This window comes from Rhinatrema bivittatum, chromosome 3, assembly GCF_901001135.1.
Source record: "Rhinatrema bivittatum chromosome 3, aRhiBiv1.1, whole genome shotgun sequence".
NCBI classification, from domain to species: domain Eukaryota; kingdom Metazoa; phylum Chordata; class Amphibia; order Gymnophiona; family Rhinatrematidae; genus Rhinatrema; species Rhinatrema bivittatum.
This window is the reverse complement of record NC_042617.1, coordinates 50,767,558-50,786,866: the sequence shown is the minus strand read 5'-3', so window position 1 is coordinate 50,786,866 and position 19,309 is coordinate 50,767,558. Positions and strand designations below refer to the sequence as shown.

The 19,309-nt window shown below is 46.8% G+C and overlaps 1 long non-coding RNA gene across 1 annotated transcript in view; it reads right to left on the bottom strand.

The window, feature by feature from the left end:
* Window positions 1–19,309, bottom strand: part of LOC115086837 — a 35,513-nt gene that overhangs the window by 4,658 nt on the left and 11,546 nt on the right. The gene's annotated exons all lie outside the window — the stretch shown is intronic.

Genomic DNA, 19,309 nt, shown 5'->3' with positions numbered 1-19,309 from the left:
GAAACAGGATGCTGGGCTTGATGGACCCTTGGTCTGACCCAGTATGGCATGTTCTTTTGTTCTTACGTTCTTATGTTAATAAAACGGAAAATGTCATAATGCCTTTGTATCACTCCATGGTGAGACCGCACCTTGAATACTGTGTACAATTCTGGTCGCCGCATCTCAAAAAAGATATAGTTGCGATGGAGAAGGTACAGAGAAGGGCAACCAACATGATAAAGGGGTTGGAACAGCTCCCCTATGAGGAAAGGCTGAAGAGGTTAGGGTTGTTCAGCTTGGAGAAGAGACGGCTGAGAGGGGATATGATAGAGGTCTTTAAGATCATGAGAAGTCTTGAATGAGTAGATGCGAATCGGTTATTTACTCTTTCGGATAATAGAAGGACTGGGGGTTTTCCATGAAGTTAGCAAGTAGCACATTTAAGACTAATCGTAGAAAATTCTTTTTCACTCAACGCATAATTAAGCTCTGTGATGTGAATCTGCTGTGATCTCCGTTTGGAGATAGCAATCTGTTGTGAAAGCTCTGTAGAGAAAGCTGGGAGTTAGCAATCTGTCAGAAAGCTCTGTTGTTAAAGCTGGTATTTAGCAATCTGTAGTTATTTAGAGTAGTTGTGGGTGGATCCTTGGACCAGTGGCAGGTAACCACGCCCTCGGGGGAAATCCGGAGAGGGACCACTGGTCAGGCTTAGTGTAGGTGACAGACACATACTAGTTCTTTTATTAGACAATATGGTAAACCACCAGAGGTGGTAGTAGTGAGCTGGAAGGGCCTGGCTGGGTTGTAGTCCCTCAGGTATTGGAACAGCGATCCCAGGGTGGCTGAGCTGTAGAGAAACTAAGACAGTAAGTAGGCAGTAAATGCAGAGTACTGGAACAAGACCTTAATGGTAACACTCACACAATAGTCTCTTAAGGCAGCCCAGGAGATGGTATACATTAGACCCTCGAGGAGCGAGTTCCTGTACCCAGGGAAAGCTCCGAGAGATAGAGAGAAACTCACAATGTTGTAAGCAGCAATGACTTCTTAGCAGAAGCGGTATTCAGGAGCATGTCCGGGACGTGGGCCCTCGAGGAGCGAGTACCGGTTCCGGACTGCGACCTGCAAAGAAAAAGAGAGAGCGAGGCCCCCGAAGAGTGGGTACATCTAGTGAAGTCCGAGGAGGCAGAGTAGATAGGGTCGCAGAGAGTGAATCCCATCCGCAGCGACCAGGAGGAAGCGAACCTCATGCTAACTCGTCTTGTTAGCGAAAACTGAGACATTAAATATCTAGAGCTGGTGACGTCATCTCAGGGGGACGCCCCTGAGGTTCGCGCCAACGCTGGTACATCAGTCGGGCTGTGCGCGCGCGCCCCTAGGCATCTGGTCAACATGCGGCTTGCAGCATCGAGCCGGTCTGGGAACGCCGGAGGAGGATGGCCTGGAGACGTCGCAGCAGCTAGCTTTCCATCAACCCCAAAGGGAGTCGCCAACAAGTTAAGGTGAGCGGAGCAGAGACGTCGGACAGCAATGAACACAACACTCTGGAATATGTTGCTAGAGGATGTGGTTAGTGCAGTTAGTGTAGATGGGTTCAAAAAAGGTTTGAATAAGTTCTTGGAGGAGAAGTCCATTAACTGCTATTAATCAAGTTTACTTAGGGAATAGCCACTACTATTACTGGTATCAGTAGCATGGGATCTTCTTGGTGTTTGGGTAATTACCAGGTTCTTGTGGCCTGGTTTGGCCTCTGTTGGAAACAGGATGCTGGGCTTGATGGACCCTTGGTCTGACCTAGCATGGCAATTTCTTATGTTCTTATGTTCTTAAGTAGACTACTAGTGAAGAACTAAAGTTAGTTCTAGAATGAAGAGACACTAATCAACGTGAAATAGGATGTTGCCATTGTGAACCAGCAATAGCCAGGGGACACATATCACACTCTCCACATGGGGAATTACCACAAATAACATTACTAGGAGTCCGGTCTTCGGCCATATTCAAGGTGGATATCTAACCAGCCAACTTTTGAATATGACCAGTTAGGTCTAAACTTATGAAGCCTTGTATGGCCACATATCTTCAAACACTATCCAGTTAAGTGGCAGTCCTTTACAAAAAAAAAAAAATAATAATAAGTGCAGACCCCCATCCCAATTCCCACCCTCATCCCAAATGTAACAGTCTTTGCTGGCTGTGATCCCCTCCCCATCAACCCCTTCTGTACCAAAATCATGGTGATGACCCACAGGCCTCCCCTCTCCCACCACAGGAAAAAAATGTAAAAAAAATTGAGCAAAATTGCGACCCTCCAACCCTGCCCCCCACACCACCTTCCCCCACCCAAGGCCTCCTATCTCCTGAGTACCTTAAAATATGTGGCCCAGGATCACAGTCTGCAGCAATTCCAGGTGTCCAGCAGAGCTCTGAGCAATCTTGCTGAATGATTAATTTATCAGTGCAGCTATTCAGCAGCTGCTGAATACTTACACCAATACTTTATGCTTCTAGCGCAGCTGCTAAGAGCTTTCTGCAAGTGCCTGGGATTGCCGCAGACTATGATTCTGGGTTAGTGGGAGGCCTTGTGGGGGATGGTGGCGTCAGATGGGAGCTAGAAGGTGGCGACTTTGCTCAGTTTTGTTCAATTTTTTTTCCCAGGGTGGGAAGGCAAGGCCTGAAAGACCTGCGACATGATTTTGATATTGAAAGTGTTTGGACAGGAGGAATCATGGATAGCAAGGGCTTTTTTTTTTTTAATAGCATAACATAAGACTTGCCATATTGGGTCAGACCAAGGGTCCATCAAGCCCAGTATCCTGTTTCCAACAATGGCAAAGCCAGGTCACAGTACCTGGCAGGATCCCACGGAGTAGATAGATTCCAATCTGCTTATCCCAAGATTATGTAGTGAATTTACCCCAAGTCCAACTTAATAATGGGTAATGGACTTTTCCTCCAGAAACCTGTCGAAACCTTTTTTAAATGCAGTACACTAATGGCTTTCACCACATCCTCTGGCAACAAATTCCAGAGCTTAATTATGCGTTGAGTAAAAAAATATTTTTTCTTATTAGTTTTAGATATATTATCTAGTAACTTCATTGTGTGTCCCCTGGTCTTTGTACTTTTCGAAAGAGTAAACAACTGATTAACATTTATTCATTCCATTCCACTCATTATTTTATAGACCTCTATCATATCTCTCCTCTGTCATCTCTTCTCCAAGCTGAAGAGTCCTAACCTCTTTAGCCTTTCTTCATAGGCGAATTGTTACATCCCCTTTATCATCTTGGTCACCCATCTCTGTACCTTTTCTAATTCTGCTATATCTTTCTTGAGATGTGGTGACCAGAACTGAGTACAGTATTCAAGATGAGGTCGCATCACGGAGCAATACAGAGGCATTATGATATTCTCTGTTTTATTTTCCATTCCTTTCCTAATAATCCCTAGCATTCTATTTACCTTCTTGGCTGCTACTGTGCACTGACCAGAAAATTTCTACGCATTTTCATTGATGACACCTAGATCCTTTTCTTGAGTGGTGACTCCTAATGTGGTACCTTGCATTGTTGTTGCGTCCATCAGTCTCAGACGGCTTCGACCTCTATGCTTCACCTTTCTTCCTTCTCTCTCCTTGAGCCTTGGGAAGTTGGCTGCTGCCACGTCTTCATGCCGCTCTCTCCTGTGTCCCCGGATCGGCAACGGAGACGGTGTTTGCCATGATTTTCCTGAGGCCCTCCTAGCGTGCGCGCATGCACGCCGCCCATGTTTTTATCCACGTCATGCCGGGAACCTCGAGGGCGTGCCCTCCGAGTGATGTCATCACATCCTGGTATTTAGCCTGCCCTTCGTTTGCTAACAAACTGAGTTAGCATGGATTGGATTGCCTCCAGTCTAAGATGCTCTGCCACTTCCCAGCTGCCGCAGGAAGCTCTCTCTGCCCTTCAGGGTATTTCTCCACTAACCTGGGTACCCGATCCTCGGGAGCCCTTCTGCTCTATTGCTCCTACCATGAGAAGGGCGACCAGGAAGGTGGAGGATCTTCATAGGATGACGTACGAGGAGAGATTGAAGAATCTAAATATGTACACCCTGGAGGAGAGGAGGAGCAGAGGTGATATGATACAGACTTTCAGATACTTGAAAGGTTTTAATGATCCAAAAACAACGACAAACCTCTTCCGTAGGAAAATAATCAGCAGAACCAGGGGTCACGATTTGAGGCTCCAGGGAGGAAGATTCAGAACCAATGTCAGGAAGTATTTCTTCACGGAGAGGGTGGTGGATGCCTGGAATGCCCTTCCGGAGGAAGTGGTGAAGACCAGAACTGTGAAAGACTTCAAAGGGGCGTGGGATAAACACTGCGGATCCATAAAGTCAAGAGGCCGCCAATGAAGAGTGGGTGACTCGCCAGAATGATGGCTATTGACACAATACCCTTATTAAATAAACATACACATGCTTACTGTGACTCCTACATCGCTCTAAGCTTCAACAGCAAGAGGTAATGGAAAAAAGGATTTGCACTCACAAAGAGGGGAGTAGCTGGCTTGTTACGGCGGTTACTACCCCAAACCAAATATGCCTGATACTTCACTTTCAATGCATATACAGCATAGCTCTCTGCTTCAATGACAGGGGAGAAGAATAACTGATACTTCACACATCCAGCAGAGCTCTCTGCTACTACGGCAAGGGAGAAGAAAAAGGGTTTGCACTCAAAACGCGGGGAGTAGCTGGCTTGTTACGGCGGTTACTACCCCAAACCAAATGTGCCTGATACTTCACTTTCCATGCATATCCAGCATGGTTCTCTGCTGCATCGGCATGGGAGAAAGACTGATACATCACGCATTTCCAGCATAGCTCTCTGCTTCAACGGCAGGGGAAAAAAAAAAAAAAGCAAAAAACTGATGCTTCACGCATATCCTGCATAGCTTCAACGACAGGGGTGAAGAAAAAAAGGATTCACAATCACAAAGCGAGGAGTAGCTGGCTTGTTACGGCGGTTACTACCCCAAACCAAATGTGCCTGATACTTCACTTTCAATGCATATCCAGCATGGCTCTCTGCTTCTACAGCAGGGGAGAAGAAAAAAAAAAACCAACAAGAGCTGTACAACATAGTCTAGGTAAAACAAATAAGCATGGGTGTAGCTTGCTTATCGCGGCGGTTACTGCCCCTACTACCCCTAACTAATCAAGCTAGATATTTCACTTGCATGCAGCTCCATCACTGCTCTCTACATTAATGGTGGGGGTGGAAGGGGAATAGAACAAGGAGCTAAGAGTAACAGATAAGAATGAGAGAAAAAATGTGTGAGGCTTGCTGGGCAGACTGGATGGGCCATTCGGTCTTCTTCTGCCGTCATTTCTATGTTTCTATGTTTCTATGTGACAGGGGCTGACCAATGGCACCGGTAGCCCCTGTGACATAGTAAGGGAAAAGGCTATCGGCGCCATTTTGAATACCGGCGACTGACAGCCCGAGTGCAGATCGCTCCAGGACCCCCGCTGGACCACCAGGGACGTTTGGCAAGTTTTGGGGGGGTCAGGAGGGTGGGGCTTTGTAGTTAATTCAATTTAAATAGTTGGGATGGAGTTTTGGGGGGAAACGAATACATATGTAACTAATGAACGTATCGGGGTCCCCCGAGAACGGATGCAACGGATTTGGGTCCCGACGAATACGAATACCGAATGGGACAAATCTGTCCCTGCTGCACATCCCTAGTGTCCACATCCGGGACCTGTTCCTGCTACGCCGCGCTGCCTATCACCTACTCGAGTGTGAGACTGGTCTCTTCTGCTGAGGACCCCTGGACTACTTCACTGGGTTACTTTCACTGCTGCCCGCTCCCTGGACAGTACCATCGAGCTGTACAATAAATACAACTTCCCTGTGTCTGAGTGTATAGAATCTAGCCTAGTACTGCGGTTCTTCATGGGGCTTCTCTCCTTGGGAGTGGCCATCTCCGCAGTACCCAAGAATCCACTCCAACACCTCAAACAGACTGCTAACTCCATGGATTTGGCTCAGCTCACCACTTTGCAGGCCATTCCGGGCTTGACCCAGCAAATCTCCGAACAACAGAATTCGTTAGACAACTTGACTGTTGCCTTTAATCAGCTACACGCACAGATGAATACACCGGCTGCCACAGGTAAAGAAGTTACACCGTCAGAAGTGACGGTCAAGTCTACAGTGCCTCTCTCTGCTTCAACAAGCTTAGCGGGTGAAGTTTGGAAGTGTAGAGGATTTATTAATCAATGCTGCATGCTATTTTCTCTGCAACCTAACCATTTCCCTATAGCGTATGCCAAAACCACCTATATCCTTTCATATCTGGACGGAAGAGTGCTGGCTTGGGCCTCACCGCTGTGGGAGTGCAATGACCCTATCCTGAATGATCTTGCCAGGTTTCTTGAACAATTTAAGTCAGTATTTGATGACCCTGCCCGGTACTCGATAGCAGGATCAACTTTGGTTAATCTGAAACAAGGTAACAAACCTTTACCAGACTTCGCCATTGAATTCAAGATATTGGCTTCAGAATTACATTGGGACCCTAGGTGCATGAAAACTCTATTTTTTGAAGGCCTGAGCTCCCAGTTGAAAGATGAACTGGTGACTCTTGAGATGCCCGAGACCTTAGCGGAACTTATGCAGTTGGCAGCAAAGATTGATCGCCGAATTTGCAACAAAGTTCAAGAGGTCAAGAGTCCCAGAAGACCACTCCAGGGAGAGATTCGTGTCAAGTCTGTACCCAGGCCTAAACTCCCAGGGCCTGCTGCTGGTGAAGAAGAACCAATGCAACTGGGCCGCAGTCATTTGACTTCTAAAGAGAGATGATTCCGAGACCTAAGTTCTGTGGGAAGACTCTTCTTAGGTCTAACTGCACCCTCTCCTCTACTCTCTCTTCCAGTGTCTTTAATCTGTGGGCCTTTGGAATATCAGACCCTTGCCCTAGTAGACTCTGGGGCAGGGGGAAATTTCATTTTGAAACATCTAGTGGAACATTTGCAGATCCCTACCACTACTATGACACCTCTATTACTATTGTCCTCTATTCATGGAGAGCCCTTACCGGGTGAAGTAACTCTGCTTACAGAACCAGTGAGGTTGCGTACCGGTGCTCTTCATGCAGAGACTATTTCTTTCTTTGTGCTAGAGAAGGCCAAGCTACCGTGGCTGCAGAAACACATGCCACAATTCAACTGGACCGCGTTGGAGCTTTCACATTGGGGTCCAGATTGTCATGGTAAATGCTTAATGGAAATCTCTCCAATATCATGCATGCCAACTACCCCATTGTTGCCTGGGTTGCTGCCTCAATATGCATCTTACCAAGATGTATTCTCAAAAGAAGCTGCTGATGTGTTACCTCCACACAGATCATACGACTGCGCAATTAATTTGAAGCCAAATAGGGAACCACCCAAAGGAAGGGTCTAACCCCTCTCTGTAGTGGAGAATAAGGTGATGTCGGAAGACATCCAGGAGAATCTCCAGAAAGGCTTCATAAGACCTTCTAGGTCTCCTGCCGGTGCAGGATTTTTCTTCATGGGTAAAAAGGACAGAACATTACGTCTGTGCATTGACTACAGAGGTCTGAATGAGTTCACCATAAAGGACCGCTACCGTTTACCACTCATCTCGGAGCTATTTGATAGGTTACAGGGAGCCAAGATATTGTCCAAGCTTGACCTCAAAGGAGCATATAATTTAGTTTGCATCCGCTCTGGTGATGAATGGAAGACGGCTTTTAATACCCGGGATGGACACTTTGAATACCTGGTGATGCCCTTCGGCTTGTGCAACACCTCAGCTGTCTTCCAAAACATGATGAACGATATTCTGCGTGATTTACTCTACCAATGTGTCGTTGTTTACTTAGACGACATCTTGATATTTCCTCAGGACCTGCAGTCCCATCAGGAAGATGTCAAAAGAGTTCTGCAGAGACTTCGCGAGAACCGCTTGTACGCCAAATTGTCTAAATGTGAATTTCATAAAGAATCCATGTCCTTCTTAGGTTACATTGTCTCAAACAATGGTTTCCAAATGGACTCTCAGAAGCTTGAGAGTATTCAAAAATGGCCACAACCCACGGGCCTAAAAGCTCTAAGACAATTTTTGGGATTTACCAATTACTTGACCTTTATTACAAATTACTCTTCATTAACTGTTCCCTTAACAGCAATGACTAAGAAGGGAGCCGACGCTGCTACTTGATCTATGGAAGCTGTGATTGTGTTCCAGAAGTTAAAAGACGCCTTTCAAAGCAAACCATGTCTCTGCCATCCGGACCCTACTCAACCCTTCATTGTGGAAGTTGATGCCTCTGATGTAGGTGTAGGGGCCATGCTAAGCCAGACCGGTGATTCAAAAATCTTGCACCCCTGTTCATTCTTTTCCCGACGCTTCTCACCAGTGGAGAAGAACTATGGCATTGGGGATAAAGAACTGCTGGCAATAAAAATGGCATTTGAAGAATGGCGCCCCTGGCTTGAGGGTGTACAACATCAGATTACCATTTACATTGATCACAAAAATCTGGAGTACCTCCGTCATGCTCAACGTCTCAACCATAGACAGGTGAGGTGATCCCTGTTCTTCAACAGATTTGACTTTTTGCTGAAATATCGCCCTATTAACAAGAATGTCAGAGCAGATGCATTACCTTGCTCTTTCCTCTCAGAGGATGTACCTGATGAACCCCAGCATATTATTGACTCGAAGAGAGTGGTTCTCACAGCTACACATCCGGTACCCCCGGGCAAGACCATTGTACCCTGCAATCTAAGAAAGAAATTGCTAAGACGGGCTCATGATTCGAAACTGGCCGGACGCCCTGGTCAATGGCGAATACTGGCCAAGCTACAAAAGTACTATTGGTGGCCCACCATGAAAGAAGACACTCTAGTTTACGTAGCCTCCTGTTCCGATTATGCCAGACAGAAACCTCCGCCCGGACATCCTTGGGGCCTGCTTCAACCCTTGCCAGCACCGGATGTGCCCTGGACCCATATTGCAACAGATTTTGTGGTGGACCTGCCACTTTCCAGAGGTATCAATACCATTTGGGTTACAGTGGATCGATTTTCGAAGATGGCTCACTTTGTGGCTCTCCCTGGCTTGCCATCAGCCATGGAACTTGCTAGGTTATTCATCAGTCACATCTTTCACATACATGGCATGCCTAAACATATTGTTTCTGACAGATGAGCTCAATTTACAGCAAAGTTCTGGAAAGCCTTGTGTAAGAAATTTGACATCACACTTGACTTCACCTCTGCGTATCATCCTTAGTCAAATGGCCAAACTGAGAGAATGAATAGAACTCTCAAACAGTTCCTCCGCACCTATGTCGGTTCACGACAGAATGACTGGGCTGAATTGTTGCCCTTTGCTGAATTTGCCATCAATTCGAATCCAGCATCATCTACTGGATCTACTCCTTTTGAAGTGGTCTACAGACGACAACCTTTACCACCTTTACCACTTCCACTTTCTGTGTCATCCCCGGCAGCTCAATCTACTGCCAAAGATATACAGCAGCTCTGGAGAAAGGCTAAAGAGATGCTCCAAAAAGCAGGACAAAGAGCAAAGAAAGGCTATGACGCTCACCGAAGCAAGGCTTCTGAATTCTAGCCTGGAGATAAAGTTTGGCTTTCTACAAAACATTTGAGACTTAAGCTTCCATTTGCTCGATTTGCTCCATGCTTTGTCGGACTGTCATGGGAGGGATACGGACCAGAAGAAAACTCTTGGGAACCTTTGGCTAATATCATGGACAAAGAGATGCTTCGTCAATTTCATTGATCACATCCTCAAAAACCAAGACCAGGTAGGGGGTCTGGAGGGGGCCCTTTGAAGGTGGGTACTGTTGCGTCCGTTGGTCTCAGACGACTTCGACCTCTGTGCCTCACCTTTCTTCCTTCTCTCTCCTCAAGCCTTGGGAAGATGGCTGCTGCCACGTTTTCATGCCGCTCTCTCCAGTGTCCCTGGATCGGCAACAGCGACGGTGTTCGCCATGTTTTTCCTGAGAGCCTCCTAGGGTGCACGCGCGCATGCCACCCACATCTTTATCCACGTCATGGCGGGAACCTCGGGGACGTCCCCTCCGAGTGTACGTCATCACATCCTGGTATTTAGCCTGCCCTTCGATTGCTAATAAACTGAGTTAGCAAGGATTGGATTGCCTCCGGTCTACACTGCTCTGCCACTTCCCAACTGCCGCAGGAAGCTCTCTCTGCCCTTCGGGGCATTTCTCCACTAACCTGGGTACCCACTCCTCGGGGACCCTTCTGCTCTATTTCAGGTACCTATATTGGGATATCAGGTTCTCACTTGTCGAGGGCCTGCTCTCCCTAATCTGGTGCCTGCCACTGAACTACTTCTGCCTGCCAGGACCTTCAACAATACAGCTTTCTGCTTCAGTGAGTACTAACCCTTTCAGCCTGTCTCATCTTCAGCTTCAGCACTTGGTGTCCACATCCGGGACCTGTTCCTGCTACGCCGCGCTGCCTATCACTAACTCGAGTGTGAGACTGGTCTCCTCTGCTGAAGACCCCTGGACTACTTCACTGGGTTACCTTCACTGCTGCCCGCTCCCCGGGCAGTACCATTGAGCTGTACAATAAATACAACTTCTCTGTGTCTGCGTGTATAGAGTCTAGCCTAGTACTGCGGTTCCTCACGGCGCTCCTCCCCGTGGGAGTGGCCATCTCTGCAGTACCCAAGAAGCCTCTCCAACACCTCAAACCCTAACAATTGTATAGTTATAATTTTATTTATTTATTTTATTTATTTATTGTTTTTGTTATACCGAGTTTCATGACTAATATCACATCAACCCGGTTTACAGCTAACAATGTGTGTAGGGTAAAGTGTAACATAATAAACAAATTTCCCAATTGCAACTTTAAATACAGTAAAACAATAATAAGGATGTGAGAAAGTTACAATAAAACAGGGAAAATTAACTAGGATCAGAAAAGGGGGGGAGAGAGTGAATAAAGAGATATTTACAAATCAGACAGTTTCATCAAGTAACATAATTGTATAGCAAAGTGAGTACATATCAGCCAGTTGCATCAAGTAACATCTTCAAAGGATCCCTGCCATGTGCGTAACTCCTGTTACACGCAGATGTGCCGGGCTCAAGAAAAGGGGTGGTCCGGGAGCGGGGAGGGGTGGGGCTGGAGGCAGCCGGTACAGCGACAATTTGCTGCTGTGCCGGGGGATCGCGTTTGGGTTACTCTTCCCTAAGTTCATCACTTCGCACTGTTCAACATTAAATTTCCTTTGCTATTCACATGCCCAGTCTCCCAGTTTTGTAATTTCCTCTTGCTATTTCTCACAAACCTCTTGTGATTTAACAGCTTTAGGGTAGATTTTTAAAAAATATGCGCATACGTATATGTGCACGTACATCCTGGCATGCGCGCATGGACGTGCGATTTTATAACATGTGCTCGCCGGCACAAGCATGTTATAAAATCTGGGGTGCAGCGCGCAAGAGGTGGGTAGAAATTTGCATGTTTCGTGCAGTGGCGAGATCAAGCCTCCCCCAGTTCCCTCCCAGTCCGCTGCAATTAAGGAGCGGACTGGGAGGGAACTTTCCTACTCCCCTACCTACCCTCCCTCCCTCTTCCCCTCCCCTCCCCGACCCCTTAGAAGGCCCTACCTTATTTTAGTTTCCTTGTTGTAGAACTTACGCCAGCTCCTGAGCTGGTGTAAGTTGTGCGGCAGCAGGCTGCCGGCACGCGATCCCCCGGCACAGCAGCAAATTGTCGCTGTACCGGCTGCCTCCAGCCCCACCCCTCCCCGCTCCCGGACCACCCCTTTTCTTGAGCCCGGCACATCTGCGTGTAACAGGAGTTACGCACATGGCAGGGATCCTTTGAAGATGTGCACACACCCCCCTGTTTCCCCCACACGCAGGGGATTTAAAATTTAGCCATTTACGTCATCTGCAATTTTCGTCACCTCACTTATTGTTCCCATTTCCAGTCGCTTATTAAATTTATTCAAAACTGTGATCCCAGAACAGATCTATGGGGCACTCCACTATTCATCCGTTTCCTTTGGTAAAATTTACCATTTGGCCCTACTCTCTGTTTTCTATCTTTTAACCAGTTGGCAATCCACAATAGGACACTTCCCCCATCCCATGACTTTTTAATTTCTGAAGAAGTCTCTCATGAGGGACTTTGTCAAATGCTTTCTGTAAATCCAGATACACTATATCAACTGGCTCACCTTTATCCATGGGTTTATTTATGACCTAAAAAAAAATGTAGCAAATTTGTGAGGCAAGACTTCTCTTGGCTAAATCCATGTTGGCTTTGTCCCATTAAACTATACTTATCTATATGTTCAGCAATTTTGTTCTTTATGATAGTTTCTATCATTTTGCCTGGCACAGACGTCAGACTCACTGGTCTGTAATTTCCTGGATCACCCCTTGGTACCTTTTTAAAAATTGGTGTTACATCGGCAACCCTCCAGTCTTCAGGTACCATAGATGATGTTATTAATAGTTTGCAAATTTCTAATAGCAGGTCCACAATTTCATTCCTCAGTTCTTTCAGCACCTGGGATGTATACCATCTGGTCCAGGTGATTTGCTACTCTTTAGTTTGTTAATTTGCCCTAGTTCCTCTTCAAGGTTCACTGAGATTTGTTTCAGTTCCTCTGAATTATCACCTTTGAATATTATTTCTGGCATGGGTATATCTCTGGGCGATAGCACAGAGAAGAGGCGGAGTAAACAGCACACACATATAGAGAAATCACAACAAAAAAATGTGCGGCATACAATATACTGGACAATAATAATATGACAACAAAACAATTATTTATTTTATATTTGCACACTAAATAGTGTGCATGACATTCAATGTATAGTACACAATATTATGAGTGCAACAGGGCCCCGACACAGCTCTGTCTCTTGCCTTGTCATTTCCTACGCTGTTTGGGCCTTCCTTGCCTCTCCAGGCCAACCTTGCTGATCGTGGGCACGCCTCTCTACTACCTCTCCAGGAGACCCTGCGAGGCCCACCTAAGTCCAAGCGGCCCAGGTCCATATGGGCTCCACCCGGGGGGACCTCGGGCTTCCAGTGGTGAACCTCATCTCAGCCTCTGTCTCCTCCTGTGCTCCACCCCCTGGGGGCAGGTGTTCCATGGTCCCTACCAGGGAGCCGTTCTCCACTGCTCCAGGACAAGGGTTCACCTCCAAGCACAACAAGTTGCCAAGGCCATGGACTCGGCAGAATCTCCTGCCTCCAGGGCCCAACCGTGTTTGGCTGCCACATTCCAAGAACATCTCAGGGCTTTGGAATCGCTAGCCTCTTCGGTGGAAGAGCTTCATTCCCAGCTGCGAGATACAGCCCTGGCCAATCCCGTGGGCCTATCGGCCTCTATGCTACCCAAAGCATCATTGGCGCTCCCTGCACCTCCCTGATACAATAGGGACCCACAATCCTGTTGTTGTTTCCTCAATCAGTGCTTCATGCAATTTGCACTGCAACCAGCCTTGTTTCCGAAGGAATCAACCAAAGTGACCTTCATCCTTTTGCGCCTGGAAGGGAAGGCTCTGGCATGGGCCTCTCCCTTATGGGAACATTCTGATCCTATGCTTTCCAAGCTCACTGAGTTTATTGCTTTCTTCAAGCAGACCTTCGGAGACCCCGGCCGACAAGCTGTCACCAGCCACAGTCTACTCCACCTCCGCCAAGGGTCTTTGACCCTCTCTGAGTATACGGTGGAGTTTAGGACCCTGGCTACTGAGCTTGGGTGGCAAGAAGATTGTCTGCAAGCCATCTTCCTAGACGGACTCTTCAGCGCTCTCAAAGATGAACTCTCCATCTGTGAGACTCCCATGTCTCTGGAGGACCTGATTTCTCTCACTGGGAAGATCGACCATCGTCTCTGGCAAAGGTGCCTAGAAGTAAAGGCTTCCCGCTCTCCTACATCGCGTGCCAAGCATGGCCAGAGTCCTCCAGTCAAGATTCCAGCACCACCACCTTCTTCCGTGGTGGAACCTCTGGAGGACAACCGTGGACGATTGACTCCGACTGTACGCTTCCGTTGGAGGAAGGAGGGTCTTTGCCTTTACTGTGGCACTTCCGGACATCTTCGGCAATTCTGTCCGGCCTGTCCGTAAAACTGCAATGCCTGAGCCCGGCAGGGGCCCCGAATTTAGGCGCTACTGTCACCGGCCCCCAACTCCTGCTTCCTGTCTCTCTGGGCAACCAGACCCACTCCTTTGCCACCACTGCTCTGGTTGATACAGGAGCAAGTGGCAGCTTCATCATGGAGGACATCATCAAGCTTCTGAACATTCCTCTTCAGCCATTAGATGTGAGCCTCAGCATCGCCTCCATTCAAGGAGAACATCTTCCAGGGCTCATCACCCATCGAACAGTGACTGTCCGTCTTACAGTGGGCACTCTCCACGAAGAGGAAATTTCCTTCTATGTGTTAAAATGTTCCACACACCCAGTCATCTTGTGGCTGCCTTGGCTCCATATCCACGAACCCCAGTTCAATTGGCATTCCCTGCAGTTGGTGCAGTGGGGCCCCAAATGCCAGAAGACATACCTACGTCAAGTATCCCCAGCAGTCTCTGTCATGAAGTCTACCACTCTATCTGGTTTGCCTACTCAGTATGTTGAGTTCGAAGACATCTTCTCGAAACAGAAGGCGGATTCCTTGCCTCCGTTATGCAAATTCAATTGCTCCATAGAGCTTTTGCCGGGCACGATGCCTCCCAAGGGCAGTAAGGGCTTCCCGCTCTCCTACATCACGTGACATGCGTGTCCAGAGTCCTCACCAAGAGACTCTAGCCATGTCTGTGTATATCAAAGAGACCCTAGAAAAAGGGTTCATTCGTCCCTCTGATTCTCCCGCTGGAGTGGGCTTTTTCTTTGTTAAGAAGAAGGACAGCAGTCTACACCCTTGTATTGATTACAGGGGGCTCAATGCCATAACCTGCAAAGACCGTTACCCTCTGCCCCTTATCAGTGAGCTGTTTGACCACCTTCAAGGGGCACAGATCTTCACCAAGTTGGATCTGAAGGGTGCGTACAATCTGGTACGCATCCAATCCGAAGATATCTGGAAAACCACATTTAATATAAGGGATGGTTACTCTGAATAAACGGTGATGCCCTTTGGGCTATGCAATGCCCCAAAGGTCTTTCAACGCTTTATGAACAAAATCCTCCGAGACCTCTTGTACTCATTCGTAGTCGTTTATCTCGACGACATCTTGATCATTTCCAAGGATCTCGAATCCCATCGAGATCATGTTCGAATTGTTCACCAATGTCTAAGAGAAAATCATCTATATGCCAAGCTAGAAAAATGCCTCTTTGAGCGAAATCGCTTACCCTTCCTAGGGTACATCAGATCTGATCGAGGTTTCTCCATGGATCCAGAGAAAGTCCAAGGGGTCCGAGATTGACCCCAGCCAGTAGGCCTAAGGTCCTTACAACATTTCCTTGGTTTCACCAATTATTACTGGAGCTTCATTGCCAATTATTCTACCCTAGCTGCTCCGCTCACTGCCATAACCAAGAAAGGGGCTAACACTTGTTTGTGGACACCCAAAGCACAAGCCGCCTTTCAGAAGTTAAAAGAAGTCTTCTGTTCCGGTCCTTGTCTTCAGCATCCACACCCATGACGTCCATTCGTTGTCGAAGTTGACACCTCCGCAATTGGAGCGGGAGCCGTCCTAAGCCAGTTTTCTGGCTTAGGACGAACTTTGTTCGTTCTACTCCCACAAGTTCTCTCCCACAGAGAAGCACTACACCGTGGATGACCGAGAACTTCTCGCCGTCAAGCTGGCGCTCCAAGAGTGGCGCCCCTGGTTGGAAGGGGCGCAACATAAATTTACCATTTCACGGACCATAAGAATCTTGAGCACGTGAAAGAGGCTCAATTCTTGAATCCCAGTCAAGCCCAATGGGCACTCTTCTTTGAACGGTTCAATTTTGTCCTACGTTATCGCCCAGGTCCCAAGAACCTCTGTGCTGACGCACTATCGAGATCCTTTGAACCAGAGGATGTTCCTGATGTTCCCAGACACATCATTGATCCTGCCTGCATATCCCTTGCCATGACCACCACTGTTCCAGTGGGGAAAACAGTCGTCCCACATAGATTACATGAATGAGTTCTGAAATGGGCTCATGATTCCAAGTTGGCAGGACATTCAGGTCGTACCAGGACCCTAGAGATGCGGCGGAGATATTACTGGTGGCCCAACATGATGCAAGACTCTTGTAACTATGTGTACTCCTGTCCCATCTGCGCCCAACAGAAGCCACCTACCGGAAGGCCTTGGGGCCTACTCCAGCTACTTCCAGCACCTACCATACCATGGTCCAGCATCTCAACAGACTTCATCACAGACCTGCCTCCGTCCCAGAACAATACCGTAATTCTCTAACAGCATAAAACATCATTAATAATATAAAATACACAATAAATACTAAAACCTTAATTAAAGAAAACAGTAAAATAGCTATTCTAAGAATCTCCTTTCGCAGTGGTAAAAGCCTGTGTGTATAGCCATGTTTTTAAATCCTTCTTAAATTGCCTGAGGTCATTTTGAAGTCTGAGTTTGAAGGGCATGGCATTCCAAACTTTTGACCCCATGAGTGAGCTTGCTCTGTCTCTAACCTGAGTTAAGTGTGCTGTTTTTATGTATGGTATCGGAAGTAGTCCTTTATTTGCCAATCTTAGATTCCTGTGGGGTGTGTGAAGACGAGTTCTTTTAGCATTTCATTGTCTGCTAGTTCATTCTGGTCAGTAGGATGGTAATATACCCCCACTACTATTTTATTCCCTTTTTCACCTAGAATTTCTATCCATAAAGATTCAGCATTGCATTTTGTTTCCTTCAGAACTTTTATCCTGTTTGACTCAATGTTCTCTTTAACATATAGTGCCACTCCTCCACCAATTTGATCCGTCCTATAATTTTGATATAATTTGTACCCTGGTATCACCGTTTCCTATTGGTTATCCTCCTTTCACCAGGACTCTGAGATGCCAATTATATCTGCCTCTTCATTCAGTGCTATACACTCTAACTCTCCCATCTTATTTTTTAGGTTTCTAGCAGCCATTTGTATCAGACATTTCAAAGTATGCTTTTTGTTTGTATTAACACCCTGCCTATCAGTTGATGGGGTAATTTGGAATCTTTCTGCACTTTACTTAAATGTATCTGATCCACTTTGGCATTTATTGTACCCTCTCTACTGGGATGCCCTATTTTCCGTGTTCTCTTAGTATCCTTCAAAGATACGTCATTTTGAACCATGTGCTTCTGAGCAACTGTTGGCTTTCCCCCATCATCTAGTTTAAAAACTGGTATAGGACTGCCATTTAACCAGATATCTTTTGAAGATATCCGGTTAAGAGGCTGATTATCCAGCCACACAAGACTACATAACTTAAGACCTGCTCTGATAACACATTAACGCACACGATAACGTCAATGCATGTGATAATTGTACTATCGCATGGCGTGAATGCAAATTTTTGGAAGGGGAGGGATTAGAGAGGGGTTTAGGTGGGATTAATTAAAATGAAAGGCAATATCACACTGTACAGTAGCATAATGCATGCTATCGCATGGTTTTAATGGTGGAAATAACTACACCTTTTTTCCTGGCATTAAGCTGTGCAATATGCCCAAAACAGCCATAACGCAATTCATGATAAATTTTGCGAATTGCATTTGGCCATTTCTGGGCTTGGGAGGGAGAGGGAGAGAGGGCAAGAGGGAAGGAGTGGAGTGAGAAAGTGCAAGAGAAAGCTTCTGGGGAGACCTTTACAGTATTCAACTATTTATATGACTATAGGAGCGCCAGGTAATAGCTCAAGGTGAGGTGTTGGTGGTGGTTTAAGGTTTGGGGGCCAGTTTTACATGCAGAGTGAGATATATGAACAGCACAGTACACCTCAGTGAAGATTTGAAGTCATATGGAGTGAGGAAAACTGTACAAATATGAGACTTCTACTATGTTATCTCGGCCTAGCTTGATGGTACCCTGTTATAGAGTCCTTCAAGGTAGGGCGAGAGAACACTATGGAAATCTCATCTTCAGCGCCCTTCCTCACTCCAAATGATAGAAGCACTCTCTCTCTCTCTCTCTCTCTCTCTCTCTCTCCTGCAAAATATTTACCACACCATGTGATACTTCCTACGCAAAGTGGTATGTTACCGACTGTGTGGTAATTCTAAAAACTACCCTAAACATGCCCCTTTCTCGATATTATAGCAGTTTGATGAATCTAGGGGTTAGCTGGTTAATGGTTATAATAAAAAATTGACTAAGTTAGTCATGCCCTGGAATGCCTTTATTTTATCCGGCTAAATTATATCCGGATAATGATTTAGCCGGCTATAATTTTGTTGGATAATTGACCAAATATTTAAAAAGTTGCTGTTTAGCCAGATAACTTGTGGGTTATTTAACTAAATGGCTTTGAATATGGACCTCTAAAATTCTCTAATTGATATTCCCACAACAAAATTCCAGAAGTACTGCTTGTCTCAGACCTGCACAGTTGAATCAGTGTCCATTTGGATGACAAACACTAGGGCAAGACCAAACTGTCCTGAGTCATAGAGAGTGGCTCCTAGAGGGGGCTGGAATTTTTTTTTCTGACGTTAGCTCTGGTTCTCTGGGTTAGTTCCAAAAAATGCCCCAAATTAAAAAATATCTTCTCTCTCTGGCATGGACAGGTGGCAAAAATATCCCTCCCAAAACCCAAGAACAAAACTTGTCAAAATTCATATATACTATCTTCTTCTTGTGTTCCGCGGCTGCAGACAGCTGCGGCCGCGAACCCCTACCTCGCCCATGGCGGCAGGCCCGCCACGGCAGCGTCGAGGAAACCGGGGAAGTCAGGTCCATCTCCCCCTTACACTGGCGCGGGCCTCCGTGGTGGCTGTTGGCAGGGGAAGCACCCTGCTTTCCCCTTGCGGCATCGGGCTGCCCTTCCCCTGCGGCCAGGATCCAAGATGGCCACCATAGGCGTGAGGCCGCGCCTCCCCACTGAATTTAAAGGGGCCTCGTCCTTTAAATTGACTTCACCTATGCATGGAGGGTAAGGCACAGGGAAGTATATAAGGAGGCTCTCCACAGTCATTCCTTGACTTGGCAACGTTCCACGTAGTTGAGTCTGCTTGCTTTGGTGAGTCTTCTAGTGCTTTGATCCTTGTTCCTGTCTCGTCTTAGTGTTCCTGGTTCCTGACTTCGGACTGGCAAGCGGTGATTCCTGGTGTGTGAC